We start from the raw sequence: 22394 nt of genomic DNA, 5'->3' as shown, positions 1-22394 counted from the left end.
ACAGTGGGCATGTGAACTTTTAGAAAGCTGAAGATACATATTGAATTTAGATCAATTCTATTTTTGTAAAAGTTTATAACTATTTGCCAGCTTCTTTAAAAGCAAATACAAGCAAACACTCATTTTCCATATTTATTATTAAACTTCTCCCCCTGTATCTTTCAGGTGAATTTATTTTTGTTTCTGAGGGATCTGATCTGTAGAAACGTATAACCATGTGTTTTTTAAACTGAGAACTGTTTGGCTGAAAGTTAGGACTTGATAATAGAGGGATTTTTACACCAGAGCTCCAAGTGCAAACCTGACTTTTCTCTCTTCAAATACTTTCTCTTTTTCTATACAGTTCTAGTTTTGAGGCATAGACCGATAACACCATTATAGGCATAACTACTTTCTTGGAATCTTTTTGTTAGAGTATTTGAGGCAAATTATTTTTCTATACATGCCATTAAAATCAATTCGTGTTTCTGTGTACAGTTGAAATTGGACCTTGAATTGACTCTAAATAACAGTGAAAATGGAAAGTTGATCTCCATCCACCATTTTAAACTTAATCTTTTTAATGCTGTCTTTGATCTCCTTTTGATCTTATTTTTTTAAGAGTTCTGCATTTGTGAACCATTTTCCTCAGTGCTTGATTTGATGTTTTTATAAACCTGAAAAAATAAATGCTACAACAGAGAAATAATTGCCACTAACTTAACCTTTTCTCCTCAATGTTGCCATGTTGTTCCTCCCTCAATCCAAACTCACCCTTTTGGGTTCTCTCTCATTCTCTGACTCACTCAGTATTATTTTTACTTTCTTTGTAACCTTTGTCACTTCAGTAAAATTTCACTTGTATGGGGATCAAAGTAAAAGTGTTATAGTGATTGAGTCTGATGAAAAAATGAGGAATACATTTCAGAGACCTAGATTACACTCTTCTCTGTGATGTTCTAGTTGAGTGAAATTTAGAGCAAATTACTAAACCAACATTCACATATAATTCAATACATGCATAAAGTAGTTTGAATAAGAACTATTCACAAATGATTCTTTTCCTTTTATCACAGTGGTTTGAATCTGAAAACTACTCCTGTAGAGTTAATTGTTAACTTTTCTTAGGACACATGTCCACATTTTGAGGAATTTTCACCTGTGATTATGTTTTTGTAAATGTTGACTAATCAGATAGGAGTCTTTCAATAAACTTATGTGTTTATATGTGTAATTATATTCATAGCTATATTAATTATAACATATGCAAAATAATGTGTACACAATATAGATAATTAATTGAATTACCAATTAAGTACATCATTTTATCTCTAGTGATCTCACAAATAAAATTTATTTTTATTTTATTTTTTTTATAATTTTATTTATTCATTTATTTTTTACCCCAAAGCCCCAGCTGATAGTTGTATGTCATAGCTGCACATCCTTCTAGTTGCTGTATGTGGGACGTGGCCTCAGCATGGCCAGAGAAGCGGTGCGTCGGTGTGCGCCCGGGATCCGAACCCGGGCCGCCAGCAGCGGAGCGTGCGCACTTAACAGCTAAGCCATGGGGCCGGCCAAAAAATTTATTTTTATTATTAAATAATTTTAGTCACATACAAGTTAACCAGCAATGTGACATTTAACGATTGATAATTCTCTTAACTCATCAGAGCTTTAGTTTTCTTATTTATCAACAGGAAATAATGATCCTGGCCCTATGGATTTATTGCTGAATTTAAATACAGGATATATGTAGTCAATTTTTACAAAACGCCTTGCAGAAGCTAACCACAAATTAAGTGGTGGTGGTAGTGATGGTGCCGGCAGCAACAGCATTTGCTGTAATTTCTTCTCTTTGTCTTTCCAGCAGTTCCCAAAGGTCATTTAGAACTGAAGAGATGGACGTATCCGTTTGCTGCTATAACAAATTACCACAAACTTAGTGGCTTAAAACCACTCAGTTTTATAATCATAGAGCTCTGAATGCTGGAAGTCCCCAGTGGGTCTTACTGGAGTAAAATCAAGGTATTGTCAGGATTGTGTTGCTTTTGGAGGCTCTAGGGGAGAATCTGTGTCCTTGCCTTTTCCAGCTCCTAGAGGCTGCCTCTATTCCTTGGCTCGCATCTCCTTTCTCCATCTTCAAGCCAACAAATTTGTATCTCTCTGTGCCTTTCTTCCATACTCTTATTTTCCTCTGACTCTCTCTTCTGCCTCTCTCTTCCAATTTTAAGGATCCTGTAATTGCACTGAGTCTACCCAAATAATCCATAATAATGTCTGATCTGGAGATCCTTAACTTACTTAATCACGTCAGCAAAGTAACTTTGCCTTGTGAAATAACATTTTCATAGGTTTCAGGGATTGTGACATGGGTGTCTTTGAGGGATCATTCTGCCTACCTCAAGAGACCTCTCTCATCTTTCAAAAACTTCAGTCGGACCTTTTAATCTCTTTTAGTTAATGCTTCTCTTTTTCACCAATGATCTTTGTAAATTTAAAAAAATGCCAATAACATATATACGCAACTTAAAGGATTATAGTAAAATGAAAACACCCATGCACTCACAACTCAGCTTAAGAAACAGAATAACATCAATATCTTTGAAGCCCAGTATGTGGTCCTAACAGACCCAAGTTTCCTCTGTCACACAGCCCTAGTAGTCTTTACAATGCTAAACTTAGTAGTATAAATATTCTTTTGATTTTCTTTCTAATATACGTACACACATACATCTAAAAAGCTGTATTTTATTTGTTTTTTCCTATTTTTGAACTTATAAAACTTTGTTTTTGAGCAACATGATTTTCAAGATTCATCCATATTGATGCACAGAGTTATATTTCATAGTTGCATAATATATTTTGTATGAATACATTGCAGTTTACCTCCTGTGATATTGATGAGCATTTAGGATTTTCTTATTCCCTTGCTATTAACAATACAACTTCAAGCATTCTTATGCACATTTCCTGCTGTTCATGAGGGGAGGTTTCGCTAGAGAAGATGCCTGTTATTACGATTGGTCTAATGCCAGTGTGATAGTCCCATTGTTTAACATTCCTGCCAACATTTGGTGTTGCCAGACATCTCAACTTCTGAAAATGTATACTAATTTACATCTCCTTGGGACTTTCATTTGCATTTCACTTTTATGTAATAACATTGTATATCTTTTTGCGTGTGGAGGCTATTTGGATTTTCTTTTCCGTGAAATGTCTGTTTCTGTATGTTGCCTGTTGTGCCCATTTTGCTTATTTATTCAAAGAGTTTATTTATAAATTCTGAATACTAATCTTTTTTCAGTTACAAGTGTTGTAAATATGTTTCTAGTTTGAAACTCATCTTTTTATTATCTTTCCTAACAAAGACAATGAAGTTATTCTCCTGTATTTTCTCATATTTTCAAATTTTGCCTTTAATATTTAAGCTTTAGCTTCTCACTCAAACCTTACAAAGACAAGATAGTGTCCCAGTAACCATACTGCCAGAGGAACCTTGGGGTTCTAAGACTTGCATATGAATTTGCTTTGTGGGAGAAAATGAAATGCAGATCCCTGATTGGAAGTGAATCTAGATATTTCACTTTCATCTTTTCATTGGTTAAGGTACAGAATGCCATGCTACAAGTGTCTTGAGTGAGTCAGGTGACCTGAATGAGTGACAGGTGCTGCAGAATCTGTCAAAGGAGCCATCAGAACACAGGTTAGGATGTCCTGTGCACGGATGAGTTCACCAAGGCAAAACTGTAAGGAGGCTGAGAAGGAGTGGGGTAGGAGAAGAACCGGAAGAGCTTAACATTGAGAAAGCTTAAGGAATTTTGTTTTCAATGAGGAGGTTACAGTTTACAGTGTTAAATGCTCCCTGGGTAATAGATAAATGAGAACTAAGTATTCATTGGATATAGCAACAAAAACTCAGTAATAGTCTTGCTAAGAGCTTGTTCAGTGTATGAGTAAAGGATGAACTTGATATTGCCATGATCTGAGGAATAAATGGGAAAAGAAGACGCAGATGCAGGGATTTTGGATGTCTTTTTCAAGAAGCTTGGCAAAGCCAGGTAATGGGGAGATAAAACTGGAGGAGGTTTGAAGTGTAAGAACAATTGGGAAAGACATGAGGATTTTTCAAAAATGCAAGTGGAAAAAGAGAGAAAGTATGGGAAAAAATGAGAGAAGTTTTAATAATTGGAGCGAAATTCCTGTAGTAACATTCATGGGATCCAGAGAACAAATAGAGGAGTGAGCCTCCGTCAGAAGGAGACATTTACTTTCATAATGAGGGAAAGAAGTTAGTTACGATACACCATCACTTTTGTAGATGGGGTGTCAGGAATTGGAAGGAGTTTTTGTCTGATTGCTTCTATATTTCTGTGAAGTAGGAGACAAGATTTTCTGCTAAGAATGAGTGGGAAGTTAATAGGCTAGGACAGTTGAAGAGATAAGAAATGGTTTGATTAAATATTATGGAAAATGGAGAAAAATCTTATCAGAGCAAAGAATTGGTGAGCAGGGTAAATGGCCCTGTTGAGCTCAGAGAACATTAATTTATAGAGGCAGTTTTCTGAGGATTTTGTGATTTTCTCCAGTTGGACTCAACTGCCCAGGTATAGGAACAAAGAAATCCATCTGTTGGATTGCTTCAGCTTTGGGTTTGCTAGATGGGTTCAAAAATGGAAACTGAAAATAGAATTGAAAATGTTCACAAAGGCGTGGTTGAAGAAATCGACCAAGGTTTGTAAGCCAAAAAGGAAGAGAGTAAATTTGAGGTAGAAGTAAGATCTTGTATATAATTGATTGTATATCACAGAAGTGAATCCAAGTTAGCCTGATGAAATAAACAAAAATTAAATTTTTTGCATGCACTCACTCACCTTGGTCTACTTCTAGGAAGTATTAGAAGATTAAGAAGTACTAGATACACAGACACGTACAACGTTTCTGTCAATTTATTTGGTTTGCTTAATCATGCTCTTTCTAACATCCTTCTGATAGGAGAGTATTTTGCCCACATTTAGAAAAAGCACCATGAGATATTTTCTAAACTATTTGCTCATTTTCCTTGGATCACTAATCAATGCTATATCGTCCTTAGGTCTTCCTTCTGCAAGTTTCTTCTGTGACATTTTTAATCTGGTGTTTTCAAGCTCGTGTAACCAAGGATATATAGTAAAGGATAATATAATTTTAGAAAATCATTTACCCCTTTGATCCACAAAATCTTATAACTTTAAATCAGATTAATGTCACTTTTGACATTTCTTAGTGAGATCAAATATATGCTGCACGTTTTGGTCATTTCATCTTGTTCAGTATATATTCTTGGTTTTCTATAAACCCTTTCCCCTGCTGGATTTTAGTTGATTAAGTTAGTGATTTAGAACACATTGAAAGACACAGGTAAGTGTTGGAGTCTACACATAAGATCATTAAGTTGGCTTGCATGGCCCTGGGAAATTTACTAAGATAGGACTCAGCTCATTGCAATGATGGGAAACTTGAGGATGCAAGAGAAGATTTTACCAGCACTACCCTTCTAAGTCCTTATCTAGATGTTCATTACTATTTCCTAGGGCCATGTTCTTGCTGCTGTACATCAAACGTCTTAGGTTGTGATTCATCATTCTGATTACTGTATTGCACGTTTATTGTATATGAACTGAAACAATTCTGATTTTTTTTCATGCTCTTGCATTGATTCCACTCCATCAGGATAAACAGAGAAGCTTATCGAAAACCGTATAATTACTCTGAAGTTCAAAATATTCTTTTACTCGCATTTTGTATTTCATCCTTCTTACAGATTATGAAATATTCAGTATTTTTATCCTTAGACACATTGCTCTTAACATATTTGGCACAGAAGGTTATCTTTAAATTCCCCTCTAAATCTCTCAAATTAATGCTCTGTGTATTGAGCACCTGCCAGCTTTGATACAGTTATGAGATTAGACATTTTTGAATGATTTTTGACTCTGAAGGTTGTTTGCATGCTGTTACCAAATCTGGCTGTGTTTCAGCTCCAGCATCTTCTGTTTCATGAAGAATTTGCTGGGAGCCTAATAAATGTTTTCATCTAATTTTATAATTATCATACCTAGGAAGTGCCTTTATTAGAGCTTGGCACTTTCCTGCATATAAAACTGCTGCCCCTGTAATTAACTTTAACCTAGCAAGTTCTAATCCACAGTATTTCCTTGGAGGTGGGCTGGGCGGTAGGGGAGGTTCTTTATTATACCTCTTTTTCTCCAATAAAATAAATAAAAGTTTATTTAACTTCTACAGATTGAGTTAGACGTCATAATAAGATAAAGTTAATTCAACATCCGTATGTTGTGACAGGTTATAATAATATTATTAAATGGGGAACTGAAACTGATCAGAGAGAAAATGTTAAGAAATAACAGTAAGCCTAATGACAGTGATACATTGTGTGTAACTTGCACTTCATCCTTCAATGACACTCAGGATGATGTATACGTGTGGCTTGTTCATTTTGCTTTATTTTCTAAACTAATTCAAAAAAAGATCTATTTTACTTTTTGAGACCAGTTTTATCTCAAATAATTTGTATATCTCTGTTTCACAGAGTTTCTAACAAAGAAGATCTGGATCCTCTTGTAACACAGACGAATCATTCATATGCAGGCAAGTGCTCTCAGAATCTGTATAGTATTTTCTCAATAAACACTGAATAAATTTAAATGAATGTATACGTTTCATGATAAGCAAAGAAAAAAACCCATTTAGCTACTCAAAAAAGAGCTAAAATTAAAATATACCTAAGTAGAAATTGAGAATGCACATAAAACTTGGTTATTGGAGTATTTTATTTCTTGTATACCTAAAAAGATACTTAAGAATGTTCCCAACTTCTTTTCAGAGCAGATGGCTACATCAGAGAGAAGGTGTCTCTTTCACATTCAACTTAGTGAGACTAATTTCCCTTCAACAAGGTTCCTGTTACCTTTAATTTATGGCAACATGTTTTTAAGCTTGATTTTAAAACTTCAGATACCAGCTCTCTTTCTCAAAACTTGTACCTGCAGTTGAAACTACTATGCATCAAGCAGCAAAATAAATGATTCAAATTTAATAAAAAATAATGTCTTAACTGCAAGTAGGGTACCCCCTAATGGCTGAGACAAGTAAGTAAACTGGCGATTACACCCAATCTATGATTAGTGTAATGGGGGCAAATAATGTGATGCTATGAGAGCACAAGAAAGAGACTTTTAACCCAAAGTTGTAGGTGTCAGGGGAAGGTCACTGGAGAGGTAACGTCTTTGCTGAATTCTGTAATAAGAGGCCAGGTGAGTGGGGGCCAATTCAGACAGACAAAACATGTAAAAAAAAGATCTAAGGCAAGAAATATCAGAGAAGGTTTGTGCAACAGAGTAGTCAGTAGATAGTTGTACCTTTCATTGAGATGGGAATCAATACACTGTAGTATGAAAAGTGTATAAATGTATTAAAAATACTTCATCTTGAAAATATTTAGAATGTGGGAATTATCAAGCCTTGAATCCTACGGTGCTACATCTGAACTAGAAAAACGAACGGCAGAAAAGTTATACTTGTTACCAACATACCTATTTAAATTAATAACATATGTATATGTGTTACCACTTTCCAGTCACACTGATTTCTTCTCTGTCCTTTATAGAATAGTCTCCTCAATCTTATAAGCATTTGTTCATGCTATTTCCTTCCAGTGTCTACCTAGGGGACTATTAACCCTTCTCTCAAAAAATGCAGACATAATATTCTTTTCAAACTCTTATAGTTTTCAAACTCATCTGTTAATGAACCTTCACCTCTCACCGATGAGAGCTTTGCTTCCTTCTCTCTCTTTTCCTGTTTCTTTCTTGCCAAGCAGAAGAGAACATGATTTATAGTCACACTGCTGCCACATAGGCATTAAGTTAGACACTGATGGTAAAGAGTGGAAAACTGTGAAAAACATTACTCTCCTGGACAGTTACTTTCAGCCATGAGGCGTCAAGTCAGGGTAATATCCAAATCACTGGAGAGGTTTCAAAAATTCTGGTGCTTTGAGCCCCAGGCCTGGGAATGTCTGTTAACAGAATGGGGTGGGAATCTGAAAAAATTTCCCCAAGTTATGTTAATTTATATTCCTTTATTTATGCCCCCTCCACACTTTGAAAGTCACTGGTTCTGAGCTGCAGAAGCATTTATGGAGCTCCGTCCAAAGGGTCATAAACTTAGATGGTAAATAATAGGCAGAAACGACAATTTGGAGAAAACATTTAAAGGTCATAATCTAACATTTATTTTTGGATCAAAGTGAAGTAGGAAGTTGTTAGAAGTCTGTGAAGAGAGAGGTAATGTGAACAGCCATTTTAGGTATGTGGTATAAAATGTGGTAAGCAAAAGTTTTGAAAACTTATAAGACAGAGATGGACCTCACCTAGAGAAAATGCTGTCAATTCAGGAACTATGAAATGTAAGTATATGACAACAACATGAGATGAATTTGAATTTCAGAAAAATTTGAATTTGAATCCCAGTCCTTTTGTTTATATGCTGTGTGACCATGAACAAGTTACTTTACTACTCTGAGCCTGCTTTCTAGTATATTAAAACATATTAGATATAAACATACTGCATATTGTTTGGTTAATATTAAAATCAGGTCATGCATGTTTAAGAAATGGGAGTTTCTGTTATTAGAGGCATATCTCATTTTATCGTGCTTCAAAGATACCACATTTTTTACAAGACCTTCCACCAGCAAAAAGGTTATGACTTGCTGAAGGCTCAGACGATAGTTAGCATTTTTTAGCGATAAAGTATTTTTTAATTAAGGTCTGTACATTGTCTCTTAGACATAATGCTATTACACACTTAACAGACTACAGTACAGGGTAAACATGACTTTTATATGCACTGGGAAACCAAAAATTTGTGTGACTCACTTTATTGCAATATTCGCTCTATGGTGGTGGTCTGAAACTCAAGCCACACTATCTCCCAGGTATACCTCTATTTAATTTACAATACCATGGGAAAAATAGTAATACGACCATACTAAGACCCATGGACATTACAAAAAACGTAAAGATGATGCATTATTTTGCACAACTTAAAAACTACTATGGAGACTCAACACAGATTAAACATCTAGTCTTGGGGCTAGCCCGTGGTGTAGCAGTTGAGTTTGCACACTCTGCTTCGGCAGCCCGGGGTTAACAGGTTCAGATCCTGGGCGCGGACGTACGCACCACTTATCAAGCCATACTGTGGTGCCGTCCCATATAAAGTAGAAGAAGATGGGCATGGAGTTAGCCCAAGGCCAATCTTTTTCAGCAAAAATAGGAGGATTGGCAACAGATGTTAGCTCAGGGCTAATCTTTCTCACCAAAAGGAATAATAATAATAATAAAAATAAATAAATAAAACAAAAAAAATCTAGTCCTGTTTTAAAAATATATTCAAATATGTGACGCTGTAAAGAGGCCAGTGGTAACACCTAGGCCCTATTGTAGACACTCATTTTCTCTATAACCTATAGCAATCTGAAAAGGGGACATCTTCCCTTTCTATAGAGGAGAAAACTGAGGTTAAGAGAGATGGAATGTTTTGCATGTGGCCACACAACTACCAAGTGGGGAGGCTAGGATTAGAACCAGAGACATCTGCCTTCACAGCTTACCCCTCTCCACTATAATACGTGCCTGAAATAATTGTTTGTAGGTGAGTATTAGCCTTTCCTGCCTACTCTATTCTCATCTAAGTTTAAGCCCTTATTTCATTTTACATTCAATATTACAAAACGCTTTCTAGTCAGTCTCCACACCTTTAGTTTTCTCTCCATTCACTCCTTTCTATACCTATTTATTGAGTAATTATTAGGTGCCTGGCACTGTTCTAGGTACTGAGGATACAGAAGTTTCTCTGTCTTTTTTTCCTTGGAGCAGCGACTCTAGTGTGGGAGACACGCAGCAAAGAAATATACAAACGTGCAGTATATGATAGGATGATAAGAGTGATAAATACGTCTTAAGCAGGGTAAGACGATTGAAAGTTACAATGGAGTGGTTATTTACAATCAAGTTAAAGTGAATTAGAGTAGACCCTTGAAGGAAGTGAGGGAGTGAGCCGTGTATAAATCTGTGAGTGTTTCACAGAACAGGAATAGCAAGGCATAACGTGAGTGTGCCCTGTGTAATAAAAGAACAGTGAGAGTGGGGCAGAATTTTCAAGAGAGAGACAGAGAGACAGAGACAGAGAGAGAGAGGTGGTAAAGACAAAGAGATAGTAGAGACTAGACCTAGAGCCTTAAACGCCAGAATAAGGATTTTGGCTTTTACTCTGAGTTGAAAAGCCACTGCAAAGTATTAATTAGAGAAGTGACATGATCCAATCTCTATTTTAGAAAAAAATTACCCAATCTACTCTGTTTTTATCCAAAATACTACTGATTGCCTTTCCAAGATGCAGCATCCATCAGGCTACTTGCTTCCTCATAAACCCACAGCACCTCATCTTCACGTGCCATTGGCTTTAGCTCCTATTCAGTAGCAACAGCTGTGTTAGTGGGTAGTGATGTTAGTAGTCATAATAATCGTCTCTACAAGGTGACCACCAGCCCTACAGATCTCTTACAGAGTATTTGATCTTTCATAAATGTAATTCTTCCAGAGAATCTTTGGTTTATTTCTAATGGAGTATCCATTCACATCTGAATGGGCATTTGATGTTCTACACAGCAGTTTTGGAAATCCTGTTTGGCAGAATTAAGGTAAAACTCTGGCATTCAAGGCGCTTTTAGTGCTGCCACATTTTATTTTTCTCTTTGTGGATGGTCTTGTCTTTATCTGCTTCCCCTAGTTAAGTTCTATCAGTTCTTCAAGACTTGCTCAAATCCTACTCTCTCTAGAAAGTCTTACTTGACGTTTGGCCTGTAAGTAACAGCTTTCTCTGTGAGCTTACATGACATTGAATCATATCTGTTTTATGTCACTTGGCATTGACTATAGTCTATCCTATACGTGCTTATCCATTTCTTATTTCTAGTGTAAGGATTCATGAGGGGAGGTTGTGTGCCTAACCCATCTTTGTGCCTAACATAGTATCTTAAACACAATGGGAAATAAATGGCTATGTCAGCAGTCAGTTAATTCTCAATATGATCCTATCTATTCTGATTGCATGTATCATTTATTTCCATGATTCAGTTGTAATCTCTTTTAAGTAAGAACCTATGTTTGTCCCTCATATGCTCCATATGGATGTCTATAACTTTCCCTTCAAGTCTTCAAAAGTTTATTGACTGAATGGTCGATTAATCCTCCAGGATGGAGAAATTTGCCAGTGGGTTAAAAGATTTAAATCATTCCCAGAGCTCCATTCTGAAAGAGAGATTTCTTAGTTTCAAAATGTTTGTGAAATGCCCTGTGCACTTACGAGAGAGAGCGAGATAGTGAGGGCAGGTTCAAGGCCATCCTCCAGTGGCTCTCTAAAAAGCTGAAATGCCACTATTGGGGTCAGAAACCTTAATCTTTGCTATCATAGTTTTTATTGCTCTGGCGTGTTTTGATACACTCCAGAGATAACCGTCATCCTATCTTGCTTATTCCACAGGTCGGGAAACTGGCTTGTAGAGTATGGCGAAGTAGCAGGAAGAGGTGAAATAAAATCTCCATTTCACTCAGTCTTAGAATATTACACGGAGGTCTAATATCATAATTACTCAATTATAGAGATAAAGGTAAATTGCAGGAAAAAAATCAATTATAATATATAAATTTATTTTAGCTTTGATATTTTTATAGTGTTACTTCACTTGTACAAATTAATATGTACACCAAATGTTAGATATAAATCCGAATGCAAAGTAGTAAGTTTTCATAAAACTTTACATGACAAAATTAAGAAAGAAAAAACTCTAAATTTTAATAATGAAGCTTCCGCCAACTTGCAAATAAACACAGGCAAATGATATGGAAAATGTCAATTCATGGTTTAGGCAGATCCAGGCCAGACTACTTTATGTTCAAATATTGTCTTACTATTTAAATTCTATATTATTATGATCTTACTATTTGCCCAGCTATTGCCATACGTCTCTAACTGACATGTTAAGACTCGTTTGAGATTCAGCCAAATTGGACACTAAATAATTCACTATTGGGCTTCTCACATCCTGGAGGGAGTCAAAAGGTAGGATAGGAGACAGATATAGATTCAGGAAAGAATGAGATTCAAGACTTCAGTCTAAAGCACAGATGTAAGAGCACAGACGAGACAGGAAAATCTATTCAAAGCTACATAGAACAAGTGAAAATGACGCAATGTTTGGTCCAAGTGGTAAAATTATAATAATATATCCTAGTAATGTTGGTCCACCAAAATATTATAAGTAGCATTATTTTTTTTCCATTAGAATAATTTGAATTTACAATTCCAATAACAGAAAAATAAGAGTTTGGCAAAATTTGAGCAGCATAATTTAGTTCTGTTATAATCTAATGGAGATGTCTTAATGATTCTTTGAAGCAGGAAGGAAGGAGAGAAGGTATTTAATTTGATGGAAGTAAGATCAGTAAGGAATAATTTTATTTGAATTATACAAGAGAAGAGATTGGCTGGAACTTAGTCCAGAAAATAATTAAAGTATTGAGATACTTTTTTTTTTTATTTAAAGGAATGAAGGAAAGACTGTAAATCTTTGAATACATACTTTTGGGTTTATTTATCTGATCTATGATGAGGCTTCATCTTGAACTTGATCCTCTTGATCTGATAAAGTCTTTCCATTTGGTTTGCTGGTATCCTGTTATCTATAATTCATTAAACTATGGCTTTGTAAATATTAACTAACTTTTTTTTGAAAGTTCTAGAAAACAGAAATAATTCTTCCTTATCATAAAATTCATTGGCTGATTTTTTTTATTTTTATTCATACTACTACTGTCTTTCAGTTCTGAAAAACTAAAAAAGTAACTAACTAACTCAAGTGCCAGCACATCTCAGGGTAAAGTGGGAAGAATATAAGATAACCGAACGCCCTGTTTCCCGTCTCTTGTATGAAATGCAAATTTGTCACCTTTATCCTTATAATTTTAGAAGATTAAATGTTACTTTGGTACGTCCAACAGAACTTTTTATAAAATAGCTTTCCTTTTTATATTATTGCTTAGAGATTTGAATCTGGTTCTAGAAAGACAGCACGATATTAACCTGCACACCTCTCTTTGAGGCTTACAGTCTCCTAATTTAAAAGGAGACTGAAATGACAGTAGAAAAAGGTAGTGATTCCTGTTATTGTTTTAACTTTGCAATTATTCAATAAGAGTTATTCCCTTATGTTTGATTTTGAAACAAAAATATTAAAAGAAAAATTAAAATTGATGTAAGTTTTAACGGAAATTATTTTTTGTCAGTAATATAAACACATTCTTTACAGGAAGTTAGAAGGTTTTTATTAGGTAAGATAGGCATCTTTTTATCTACAGCAGTAACAATTGTCTGGCACTGAAATAAATTCAAGGTAACTACAGAGCACTACAGTCTAGATGAGCATATATCCCTAGTGTTGGATGTATGTCCTCGCCTTTGCTGGAGAAGCTGAGATTAGAAGTGTTTCTCTAGAAGCACGAGAGCGTGGAGTGGGATGATTGAAGGGTTCACGCATTGCACTAGTTTAACGTGAAGGCTTTTTCATCCTCTGTTTATGAAACTGTGTATTAAGAATTGAAATTTAATGAAACATAAAGGGGCCAGGTCAATTATGCGACTGTGGGCCTATGAAAGATCAAATAGATGTAGTAGGTAATTTCAAGCAAGCAAATAACAGATACATACTTAATGATTGAGCTTTTCTCCATGCAGAGCACTGAGCAGGGTGCTGGGGACAATCACAGATACATAGAGCATTCTCCCTGCCCTTAGAAAGCTTCAACGTAGGGCCAGTCCCCTGGCTTAGCGGTTAAGTGCACGCGCTCTGCTGCTGGCGGCCTGGGTTCGGATCCCGGCGCATACCGACGCACCGCTTCTCCGGCCATGCTGAGGCCACGTCCCACATACAGCAACTAGAAGGATGTGCAACTATGACATACAACTATCTACTGGGGCTTTGGGGAAAAAGAAGGAAATAAATAAAATTATTAAAAAAAAAAAAATTAAAAAAAAAAAAGCTTCAACATTGTTGAGGGAGACAGTATCTATACTCATAAAGCATCAAAACCCCAAACAGCGTGCATGTGCATAGCAAAGATGTATTTAAAAGGCTTATAAAATAGATTTTTGCATATAAGCAGTCAAACAATATAGCATACAATAACATCTTCTGAAATAAAAGGGATGTCAAAAGTAATTCTAAACACTTAGGGATTTCACTTTAAATTCCTTTTCTTGTGGAATAAAACAAAAGCTGTCCTCTAGATTTTTAACACTCTCCATCATTTTTTAGTGCTGTACTTCATCATCATCAATTTGTTTTCCTTTCAATTTACTAAGGCTTGTCTGGTTTTCAAGTCCCTAAGGGAAAAACGAGTAGATGATTATGCTATTTGGAACACTTCAACAGTGACAGAATAACTAATGGCAAGAAAGAGTTAATTAATCCTGTTCTCTGATGTGCCTTACTGTTCATAAAGTGTTGTTTTAGATTTAATTATTTTCCACTATGTGATTACATTCATTTAGGAAATAATTTAAGAGGACTCATGCTTAAAATCTGCTTAAGCAGACATGTAGGAAAGGAAAAATACCAATTCAAGAAAGGCTATGATTAAGCACAGAAGAAATAATGAAGACAATCAAGAAAAAAACCCTTCAAAATCTATCATATCATGCAATCTTTTCAAAAACCTATCGTATCCTCTGTGAAAATTGTATCCAGAAATTTCTTCAATTGTATCCAGAAATATGGGCAGACTTAGGATCTGAGCACTGGAATAAAATAGAATGAAAATTGAAGAGACCAATTTTATGTCTTTCTTTCATCTTTTGTATGACAAGAGACAGATGATCTTTTGTCTCTTGTCATACAAGATCTTTTAAGTGATCTTATAAGAGATCATTTTAATCTCTCTCTCTCTCTCACTCTCCGAATTCAGCACTATAACATTTGCTATTTTACGTTGTTGAGTTTCAAATGACCCCACAATGTAGGGAAAAGGCTAATAGAATAACATTTCATTGGAGAAGAACAAGGAAATTTTAATGCTTTCTTTTGCTGGCTTTCGTTGTACACTAAATTCTATTTAGAAACGTTTATCAAGAGGGGTGCTCTTTGGAGGAACCAGTTTTTCTGAAGAACATTGAAAAATATTTAAAAATCTTATTTCACCCATAAAATTAGGTATAGATTAAGTGTTATGCCAACAATGGATCTATTCCCTGTTCTTTTTTCCTTGTACTCGTCTTTAAATTATTTATTTTCTGTGTCTAAAACCAGAGACAACGCTGGGCAAGAATAGCAGTTATCTTTTGCATTTAATGTGAGTTTAAAGTGGAGTCAAGAAAATCAATCACTTTAGAGTTACACGTAATTTTAGACTAAAACAATTTTATTCACCTCGATCATCTACTTTGTTAAATGTGTTGGAGCACAATTAACTTTCAAATTTTTCAACATTTTAAATGTTTACTCAAAAAATAAAAATAGTATTATATTAATTGTAAGGATTTGTTTTATTCTGGAGCCAGACTGCTTGGCTTTAAATCCCAGCTATGCCATGTTCTGTGATTGTGGGCGATTTTCCTAAATATCTGCAACTCAGCTCTTTGACTGAAAGAAGGGAGCTAAAATAATAACAACTATCTCACACTCTCTTATATGAACATTAAATTAGTGTGTGTGTGTGTGTGTGTGTGCATGAGAGAGAGCGAGAGGGAAAGAATGAGAGAAAGAGAATTTACAAGAATACGGGCATAGAATAAGCTTTAATCAAATATTGCTTTCTTTGAAACCCTGTAAAAAAAACATTCCTCACTAATATGAATTAAATATAACGCAAGTGACATTGGCTATCATCCCCCAAAGGAAGCTTATTCTGGTCATTTTAGTAATCTTCAAATAATGTAATCCCTCATTCTATAAATCTGAATTTTTTATTCTTCAGTTCTAGCCATATATTTAGGGATTACTGCATTATATTGATATGGATATATACATAAACATATACTATTATTCCTTCTAAAAAAATGAAGCACTTTTTTAGCATTAGTCTATATCTTGATATATGTATCAATATCTATATATATATATTTAACAATATCAATATCAATATTTATATTCTTTCTATTGCTGGATAATAAATTTCCACACACTTACCAATTTAAAAGTACATGTTCATCACCACACAACTTTCATAGGTCACACACTCAGGGCACTAAGCTGTGCCCTCTGCTCTTGGGAATATTCAAGGGGCTGTTAGGGTCTAGGGTCTCATCTGAGGCTCAAGATCCTCTTCCAAGCCCATGTGCTTGTTAGCAGAATTCAGTCTTCGCTGCTGTATATCTCATGGTGTTTCTTCAGACTGGCAGGAGAACCTGATTACTATCTCTGATCTCTCCATGTCTATTAAAAGTTTCACTTGATTGCATCAGGGCACCAAGAATAATCTCCCCTTTGATTAAATTAAAGTCAACTAATCAGGGACCTTAATTATATCTGCAGAATTCCTTCACCTTTGCCATATGATATAACATAATCATGGCAGTGATAGCCCAGTACTTTTGCCATATTCTCTTGGCTAAAAGTAATTGAAGGGTTCTACTCCCACTCAAAGGGCAGGGGATTACATAAGGTCATGCATCATTGGGGGGGTCATCTCAGAATTCTGTCTACCACAACTTCCCTGCCATTCTGATTAGTATATTTGAACTTCTTCTGCTTCACTTGTTATTGAGTTTGTCACTCTGTTTAGACTCAGCTTTACCTTTTTTCCTAATTTTATTTAGGCTTTTGCATGTCTGAAAACATAAAGTTACACAAGTAAAAACACTGTTCCCACATGTGTGCATGATGAAGAAATGTCAGGTCTGTCTTGGGCACGTCTGCTTTACGTGTGCTCATCATGAAGTGAAAGTTGTACAATAACAAGTAAATGTCAAGCACATTGACTTGTGTCACTTTCATATTAGGTAATTTTAATGACGATTGTAGTTTTTGGTGCTTCTTGCCTGACTTATTTGGTATGGCATGAAATCAGCTGTTAGGTATTGTTAGTGATTTAACTTAGAGGCAAACATTTGTTACTGTCCTCTCAAGCATCTAGCTCAGCTTAATTAAGAGTATACTCAGCTTTCAGTGGGCAGTGACAAAAAGAAATACCATTTGAAACTACTTATCTGTATGAATCAGATTTCTGAAAACTCTGCAATTCAAACAAGATATGGAAATGGATGCTGAGGCTGATGTACCAGCAACAATAGTCCACAAACCCTTTATGGCCCTGTGTAGCCATTATTCTCTAGTTATATTATTCTTATTCTTTATAAGGATTAAAAATGTAACCTTCTAAGATAAATATATGGTCATAAGATTCTACTTTTATCAATGTCAGGGGCGGTGATTGAGGTGAATGTTTTGAGTGAGATTTTTGCTTGATTAAAGGGTCTATTGCCTTAAAAAAGTTTGAAAGCCAAAAAAGAGTTTGAACAATGATAGTGTTGGAAAGACAGGATCTATAGCTAGTAAAAAAAAATCTAGGAAACTCAGGGGCCTCATCAAGTAATAATTAAATTCAATTTTTTCCCTGATGGACTTAACGGAGCTATTTCATAATCTCACCATATTCACCCAAGTTGATGACACAGGACTACTGACATCGCCTCTTCCAGCTAAGAGTCTGTTATACCCAGTTAAGACCCCATTCATATTCTCCTACAATGATATGTGATAACCTATCTTGTGTGGCTGAGTAAGCCATATATCTGAATATATAACTCTCCTACCACCAAGATCTGACTACACGTGTTTTATCATATAGGGTCAAGTCTTTTAAGTGTCAGCTATAGTCTTAGTTAACTGTAGGCTGCATAAGGTCCATGATACAAGTTTTGGCACAGCTACAGACAAATGAAGCAGATAGAGAGTCTCAGATTAAGACATATATGTAAATTTGGTTCCTGAAACTCTGGGCATTGTATGTCTATTATAAAGGGTTAAATGATGCTGGGACAATTGTTTGTGTGCATGAAAAATTTGCATTGGGCTCCTAACCTTGCACCATACAAAGAATGTTAACTCCAGGTGGGGATACAATTTTAAAAACTGTAAAAGAAAATATTTCCTTTTTTTTTGTCAGCAAAAGATCATAAAAAGCTAGGAGAATATATACCGAGAAAAAGGATTACTAAACTATATATATATATATATACATATTTTTTTAAAAAAAAAACTCAAGGACAAAAGAAAAGCAAATAGAAAAAGCATGTGAAAGATATATACCAGAGTTTTGTGAAAGAGGAATCAAAAAATCAATCTGTGAAGCAATCTTTCAATCTTTACGTTAGTAATCAGAAAAGTAAATAATAAAACCATAATAAGATAGCATTTATACCCATCATATCAGGAAAAATAAAAGAAGTTGGGCAATTCCTAGTTTTGGTGAGGATGTTAGGCAATGGAACTTTTAATTTACTGCTATGAGGAATATAAATTGGTACAACCAATTTGGAAGGCATTTTGGGATTTGTTTAAAAAGTTGAACATTTGCATAACATTGATCCATAATTCTGCTTTTTGAATATATTCCCTAGAGAAACTCTTATAATGTGCCTCAGAAGATATGTACAAAAATATTAATAGCAGCATTATTTGCAAAAATAAATGTTGGAAACAACCCAAATAGCTGTCACAAAGAAAATGTGTACATTGAGTGGTATTTTAACTCAATGACACTACTCAGCAATGAAAATTAAATAATGCTAACTATATAACTCAACAAAGTTGATTTCAAAATCAAAATTTTAAACAATGGAAGAAAGTCAGAGAAAAGTTAAGTTCTATTTATATATAGCTCAAAAACAGGCAAAGTTAAATATTGTATTGTCTGGAGATAAATTTGTAGAAGGTAATGATTAGTATGAAACATGAGGATGATATTTGTTGGGGGAGGGTGATACAATCTGGGAGGAATGCACAAGGGGTTCTTATGTACTAATAATATTCTATTTCTTGAATTGGGTTATAGGTACATATGTCTATGTTTTATTTTTTAAAGTTTTATGTCTTTGTTGAAATAGTCTGTCTTTTCATTAGTATTCTCCATCTTTATGTTTATTTTTTTTTTGGATCTATTAATCATAGATATTTTAAAGTCCTTTTCTGCTACTTGTAATATTTTTGTCACCTGAGGTCTACTTCTATTGTCTTCTAAATATTTTTTCTCTCTCTTGAATATTGGTCATATGGTCCTGTATATTTATGTGACTACAAAGTTTTTCATGAATGATAGACATTGTGATTAAAAGGATCATAAGGGTTCCAGTGATTTTTCTTCAGAGAGGGTCCACCATTTCCCTTATTAGGCAGATAGAATGAGGGGGTTGATCACCTTAATCCAATCAGGAACTGAGGTAGATTAAGACTAACTTTAAGTTTTGATAACATTGAGTTGACTTCTGGCTCTCTCCTATTTCTGGGGCTCGGACTTACACAGTTTGCAACTGAGAACTTTGCAGCTGCTTAGCACTCATTCTTTTTAACCTTTCCACCCTTCTTTTAACATGTTTTTAGCTTAGTTCTAGAATTCTGCCCAAAGCAGTTCTGATCTTGGCACATGTCTTGAGGAACAAAATGGCTACTTGTTCATGTAACTACCTAAAGCACTGCTGATTTCTTTCTGTTCCAGTTTCATTTTCTGCCTAGGACCCACCCAGATGTTCAGGCTCTTGCCTGCACATAAAATTGGTAAATTTCTTCTATTAAAAGGCAGATGCAGATTTTCATTGTAATTCTGAAAGATTCTGCCCTCCCTGGAATTTTACTTCATCTTCCATTTTTCCATAGCTTTCTGATGTCTTCAAAAATATTAACTCTGTGATTTATCTAGCCTTTCTAGCTATTCTCAGTGGGAGCATTGGCTTGCAATGAACTACTCAATCTAACCCAGAAATAAGATCTTTGTTTTAAAAAAAATACATACATATATATCTTCCTGAGGAATGACAAAGTTGAGTACATCTGTATAGATCATTTGGGTATTCTCTTTAGTAAAATGCTTGTTAGTCTTTTCTATTGTCCTGCATCCTTTTCTGTTCATTTGCAGTAGTTCATTACGTAATCTCCCACTCTGACTTTTTATGAATAGGTGTTCTAATTTTAACATCATCCAATTGGTTGACTTTTACGAGTAAGAGTAGAATTTTGTGTCCTGTTCAAGAAAATTTTGTGTACTACAAGGTTATTTGATATTATCTTGTTTCCGTCCAAAAATTTTATTCCTTTATTTTTCATATTTTTATCTGCAATCCATCTGGAATAGATTTTGGTATGCAGTGTCAGGTATAGGTCAAGATTCATTTTGTTCTATGTACATTTTTGTATATATGAAATATTTCACATTACCAGATTCACAAATTGAAATAAAAATTAACCATAAATATATGAATAACAACAAACAAGGACTTCTACATATTAAAATATAGTTATTGAACTTAAAGTTCAGCTAATGTTTAGAAAGCTCTAGAGAGAATTCATAAAATGTAAGCTAGATCTGAAGAAGTTACCCAAAATACAGAACAAGAGACAAAAAAAATAGAAGATCTGAAAGAGTAGTTAAAAGACATGGAGTACAGAATGAAAAGACTAATTCTGTCTTTTCCAAGGGGATTAAAGGGAACCAATGAAAGAATTTGGGGAGGGGATACTTGAGGAGATAAGAATTTTTTAGATTTGAAGCAAGTCAGATTAAGAAAACAAATTAATTCAAGCAGGATGATTAAAACAAGTCTTCATGCAGAGATGTTCTAGTGAAACTACAATATATAAAAAAGAAGAAAAACGTACACCTTAAGCCGGGAAAAAGAAAATATTGGTAACCTGAAAAATAATGAGAATAGACTTTATACCAACAATAAAAATTAAAGACAATAGAATGATATCTTCAAAGTTTTAAGAGAAATATCAATCTGGAATTATTGATCCTTTAATACTATGTTTCAAATGTGTATATCCCTTTGGGTATTCTGTGAATAAAGCAAAGATGTGCATCTATAGGGATGCGGCTGAGACAAACTAGAAAGAGAAGTTTGAGATCGTTCTAGAAGTCTCCCAGAATTTGAGGTTATTGTGCTATGAAAAGTAGCATAAGGAAACAAAGATCACCAAGGAGGATGGCAAGAGCACAGGCAGTATCATGGGGAAGAGCCAGATCCAGCTGGATCCTCAGGCCCTGCAGGACAGAGACTGCCAGAGGACTGTCATCTCCATGAACGGGATTGAAGTGAAATACTCATTCAAGTTCACCAGCAAAGAGCTGAGCTTGAAAAGAATGCCTTCCTGAAAACAGACGGGGGTCTTCAGAGGCAGGATTGCTGTGTTCACGAAGAGGGACAGGTCCAAGTTGCCCTACATGATGCGCCGGTACGTGGAGGAGATGGAGCACTGGGGCATGGAGGAAGTGAGCATCTACTGCGTGTCCTGAGTGGCCACGGACATCCAGGAGCTGAAGGGAAGCTTTGATGTCAATAACAAGGATGTGTCGATGATGATGAGGGAGAGCGACATCAACGCCATCGCAGGGATGCTGAAGTTGTACTTCCATGAGCTGCCCGAGCCCCTCTTCACCAACGAGTTCTAACCCAACTTCCCCGAGGGCATTGCTCTTTCAGACTGTTGTAAACAAGAGCCGCATGCTTAACTTGCCGCTCTCACTCCCAGAGGCCAACCTGCTGACCCTCCTCTTCCTTCTGGACCACCTGGAAAGGGAGGCAGAAGAGGAGACGGTGAACAAGATGACCCTGCACAACCTCGCCATGGTCTCCAGCCCCAGGCTGCTCAGAAAAGAAAGCAAGCTCCCTGCCAACTGCAGCCAGCCCATCTCCATTACCAATAGCTGGTCCCTGGAGGTCATGTCCCAGGTCCAGACGCTTCTGTACTTCTCGCAGCTGGAGGCCATCCCTGTCCTGAACAGCAAGAGACAAAGCATCCTCTTCTCCACGGTAGTCTAAAAGCCCAACTCCGTTTCCAAGAGGCCAGCAGAACAGCTTGGAAATCTCCCGCTCAAACGGGTCATCCACAGAGCGGGAACTCAAGCTTCCTGAGGAGCGCCAATGACTGGGCCATCTGCCAAGAGACAGTTACTCAAGGCAAAAGGCCAAGTGGCCTGGCCAGTTCTGGGCCTCCCATGGGGGTGCAAGCTCTCGGCCGGCCTCAGACGGTGGTTTTCCACGCTGCCACCAGAGGGCGATGCAACCAGCACGTCTCAGTGCGT

General features: G+C 35.8%; 1 pseudogene; it reads left to right on the top strand.

Moving 5' to 3' along the window:
• Nucleotides 1-4640: 4640 nt before the first annotated feature.
• Nucleotides 4641-22131, top strand: LOC101401334 (breakpoint cluster region protein pseudogene; annotated as a pseudogene).
• The last annotated feature ends 263 nt before the right edge of the window (nt 22132-22394 follow it).

This window comes from Ceratotherium simum, chromosome 10 (genome assembly GCF_057802395.1).
Source record: "Ceratotherium simum simum isolate JZ-2026a chromosome 10, ASM5780239v1, whole genome shotgun sequence".
Classification (NCBI taxonomy): Eukaryota; Metazoa; Chordata; class Mammalia; order Perissodactyla; family Rhinocerotidae; genus Ceratotherium; species Ceratotherium simum.
This window is presented reverse-complemented; position numbering and strand designations above follow the sequence as displayed.